A 4,870-nucleotide genomic window follows, 5' to 3' on the forward strand; every position below is an offset into this window, starting at 1 on the left:
CTCCATTGACAGTACGAAAATCTATCCTAAAATAGAAAACCTATCAAGGGCAAACCAATACCTTGCACATAGTCCACTTGAGCTAGATTATGACGATCTTGACTTCCTCAAGGTGGACCACCTCTCTTGATTGCATTCGCTTGATGAAGACTAGTTTATTGCTCCCCGATACTCACTATGTGTGAGCCATTCTTTAGCACATCTTCACAAGTCCATTGCCACCACAATGGACGACAATCTTCAAGCATGATATATTCATGATGCTCCAATTGAACTTGCACACTGCAAACTTGATGACGATCACCACCTGACGTAATCCTTGATGGGTTGTATGAGATCTTCCTCTTGACGCAAGCCCATAAAAACACACCTAACCCCACATAGAATTCTCACAAAGAACATGGGTTAGTACACGAAGCATAATGGACAATGCTTACCATACCATGGGATCACTTGATCCCTCTCGGTACATCTTGTATGCTTTGTGTGTTGATTTACTTGATTCACTCTTTGACTTAGTCTTGATCAACCTAGTGTCTTTATGAACAATCTTTGGATAAAACCTTGAATACCACCTTGGTCATCATATAAACTCCTTGAAACCAACAGATTGACTACAAGAAGTGCCTATGGATAACTCCTTCGAATATAAGTAAAGGCAACCATTGGTCCATAGGGATTGTCATCAATTACCAAAACCACACATGGATAATTATGCTCTAACACTAATGATGGATTGCAACACGGAAATAAATTCTACTAAAGAGCAATTCTCAAAATTAAAATCCTTGTGATACAAGATAGTGGGCACATCACTAGTTAAAGTTTTAATTTGTCAACACCCACCTTTTTCAGTCTTATCATTGTAATCATCACCCTCCAACCAATTGGGACTCCCTCTAGCTAGAGTTGACTCACCTCGAGTCCATTTGTCATTTATTTCCAGATTAGTAAACAAAGATTCAATAGGAGATCTTCATCATGATAACTAATAAGGAGAGATTCTGGTTTAGCGGCCATCCTATTTACTAGAGTGATTTGTTTGTGTGAAATCTTCCCTATCAATTCTTCAATTTGAGAAAGTCGTAATTGGATACTAGATACTTCTTGATTGACTTCATCGAGTTGTTTACTAATTGCATCCAGGATAGTTGAGTGTTTCTTAATTTCAGCAGGAAATTTTTTATTGTGCTCATATTGTTAGGTCATGAAAGTTTCCATGGATCTTTCGATTTGATTCATCCTTTGGTAATAGGATATATTATAGAATCTATCTTGAGACTTGGTGCTCGAGCAAGTAAAGTAACAAGAACAACAAGTAAACTAGCAGGTAAAGCAAGCAAAGAAAAAATACTAGCAACTAGCAAATATAAATAGTTTTGTATTTATGGTTTTTATGAAGCAAGCAATATATAATAGCAAATAAAAAGTAGAACAAGTGAAAGAAAATTTCTGCGAAGGTACGGGATAGTAGGTTGATGATACTCCCCAACAACGGCGCCAGAAATCCTTCCCGATACTTGTGATTTGCGTTGGGTTTTCCGTGAAGAGGAATAGATGATGTAGCACAATATATATATATGTGTGTGTGTGTGTGTGTGTGTGTGTGCGTGCGTGTGTGTGTATTTCCCTCAGCGAGAACCAATGTCATCGAACCAATAGAAGTAACACCCAACCCACGTCTTCAGCGACTACACACAAAGAAGCAAACACTTGCACCCAACACGGGCAAGATGGTTGTCAATCCCCTTGGACTCGTTATTTGCAAGAAAATGAAGTGTGTAGATGATAGTTTATTATTGTAAAATAAATAAAAAGTAAATAAAAATAGCAAGGTAATTGTAGTGTTTGTAAACATATTAACGAATAGACATGGGGGCCATAGTTTTCTCTAGTGGCATCTCTCATGTAGTAAGCATACGATGGGTAAATAAATTAATGTTGGGCAATTGATAGAAAGAACATAGTTATATGATATTCATGACAATGACCATGTGTATATAGGTATCACGTCCATAAGCAAATAGGTCGACTCTTGCCTGCACCTATTACTATTAATCTACCAATTGACCGCTATCCAACATGCATCTAGAGTATTAAGTAAAAAGAGTAATGCTTGGACAACAATGACATGATGTAGACAAAGAGAACTCGATTAATATGAATTAACCCGATCATTTTATCCTTAGTGTCAACAATACAAAGACATGTCTTGTCCCCTACTATATCACTTGGATATACAACACCGCGAGATTGAATCCATTACAACGCACACCTCTCACTAAATAAAGATTAATTTAGTTGGCCAAACTAAATCAATAGATTGGAGAGATTACGAAGCAATAATAACCATGAAAATAAGAATCAAATATGGAATTCAGAGAAGACTCAAATATTTTATCATGAATAGTCTGAACATAAACCCATAATTCATCAGATCCCGACAAACGCACCGCAAAAAGGTATTGCATCTGTTAGATCAAAAGCGAAGATGCGATTATCATTGTATTGAAGATCAAGAGAGAGAAATAGCCACCTAGGTACTACCTACGGACCCGTAAGTCTGGGTGAACTCCTCACACATCACCATGAGAGCAGCAAGGTTGATGTAGAGGCCCTCCGTGATCGATCCCCCGTCCAACTGAGCATCGGAAGAGGGCTCCATATGGTCATACGGCAGAACAGAGACTCTCAGCAGCGAAAAAAGTGTTTCAGGAGGCTCCCTAGGGTTTTTGGGATATTTAGGAATTTATAGGATAAATATGGACGTCAGGAGACGCCAGGAGGGGCCAGCACACATCAGGGTGTGACCACCCCCCTTGGGTGCGCCCTGATGTGTGATGCCTCTCTAGTGCAACCTCCGGTCTCCTCGTGAAGGTTCCAGGCATTATTTTGTTCTAGAAAAAATCATCAAAAAGTTTCATGGCAATTGGACTTCGTTTGGTACTGTAAACCTGAAAAACCAAAAACATGTAGAAAACAACGACTAGCACTGGGAAGTGGATTAATAGGTTAGTGCTAAAAATATTATTAATTGGTAAATAAACACCCAAAAGTATCCTAGAATTATAATATTATAGCATGGAACAATAAAAAATTAAAGATACGTTGGATAGGTGTCAAGCTTTCGTCATTAAAAAATCTTGCTTTCACCGTGGTCTATTGTAGCCAAAATGTGCCCTACACATATACATAGTTGTTGGCCAAGAGAACGGTCAATTTGAGTGCCCCCTTGGTGATTTCGATACATGCACGAAGTTTCATGGCATAGGGAATGAAGATGATTATGAAGGGCAAGAGATCGAGGAGGTCGACTACGAAGCTAGGATTGGTGAGGGTGCCGGTGCGGGGAGAGGCGACAACTACATGGAGAAGGAGGATGTGTGCTTGGTGAAAGCATGGGAATGCATTTCTCTTGACGCCAATATCGGCAAGGTTTAAACCTACGGCAACTATTGGCAGAGAATTGAGGATAATTTCACCAAATGACGCTATACAAATATGGCTTAACCATGAAGGGCCTTCAAGGGTGTTGGGACACCATCAACAAAGCTTGCACCCGTTGGTCCGGATGCTTGGAGCAAGTGTGGAATAAACCACCAAGTGGTGTCACTATTGATGATTATGTGAGCATTTTCCATCTTCATGTCACTAGCCGTGTTCATATGAAAATGATGAGCTCATACTTGTGTAAATGTTTGCTTGTAGGATCGCATCGCAACGAGTACTCCAAGCAAAAGCATCCATACCGGTCATTCAATCTTCAACATTGTTGGGTTTGTCTCCAGGATAGTGAGAAGTGGAGGGTGAGGGACAAAGGATGGCCGCCAAGAGAGAGGCATGAAAATGGAGATTGAGGATGATGATGATAGTGATGATACACTAATAGGAGGAAGAAACGAGGACAACCCGGATGGAAACAAGAAGGAAAATTTAAGAGTGAGGAAGTTAGAAGCAATCACTTTGACAAAGCAAATTTGTGAGATGGCGAAGATGAAGCAGACAATGCTAGCCAAGCGTTGGGATGCAAAAATTGTCATGACCGAGAAGAAAGGGAAACACAAAGAGGAGAAATGGTAAAAGAGGTGTGCCTTCGAGGAGCGCAAGCTTGCCCTAGAGCAGAAAAAGCAGAAGGATGAGAGGACCGCCAAGGAGGGCCGGTTGATGATGAATTTGGAGCGCATGGATGCAATGGAAAGAGAATTTTGGAAGATGAAAAGAATGTAGATCATGTCGTGGAGGAAGATTGAGCTTCAAAATCTTATGGCCGGTGGTGGTGGTGGATTTGCATTGGAGGTGGTGGTAGCTTCAGCATTGAAGGTGGGGGTGGATTCGACATGGGTGTTGGTGGTGGATTCGGCAATGCTACTAGTGGTGGTGGTGCCTTCGACAATGGTGGTTGTGGTGGCTTCGGCATGGGTAATTTTGACATGGGTGGTGGTGCTTTAGCAAGGCATGTCAATGGTGATGATGATGGTTGCGCTCAATCTCCGGTCCAAGTCTATGAAGGTGGTGGCACGAGCTCTCTGATTGAAGTTCATGAAGGTGGTGGTGCGAGCTCTCCGATAAATGATGGCGATGGGGCTTGATGGATCTATGTGATTTGTGCATCTTTTGTCTAGTTTAATCGCGCATTCATGAAGTTAAACTTGATACCTCGTGTGCTGCACATTGTTTGGGATATTATGAACTAGTATAATGATCTAGTAGTGATGTACATATATGAAAATGATGCACTTGGCAGGATGAACTTGATAATATGCGGGACATGTTTACGGGAACTGTTTCGTCGGAAGGCTCGCCGTCCTGTAAAAAGTTTTTGTAGGATTCCCAAACCAATTTTTTGGGCTGGTAGTTTGCGAGATCTGCT

This window comes from Hordeum vulgare, chromosome 7H (genome assembly GCF_904849725.1).
Source record: "Hordeum vulgare subsp. vulgare chromosome 7H, MorexV3_pseudomolecules_assembly, whole genome shotgun sequence".
Lineage (NCBI taxonomy): Eukaryota > Viridiplantae > Streptophyta > Magnoliopsida > Poales > Poaceae > Hordeum > Hordeum vulgare.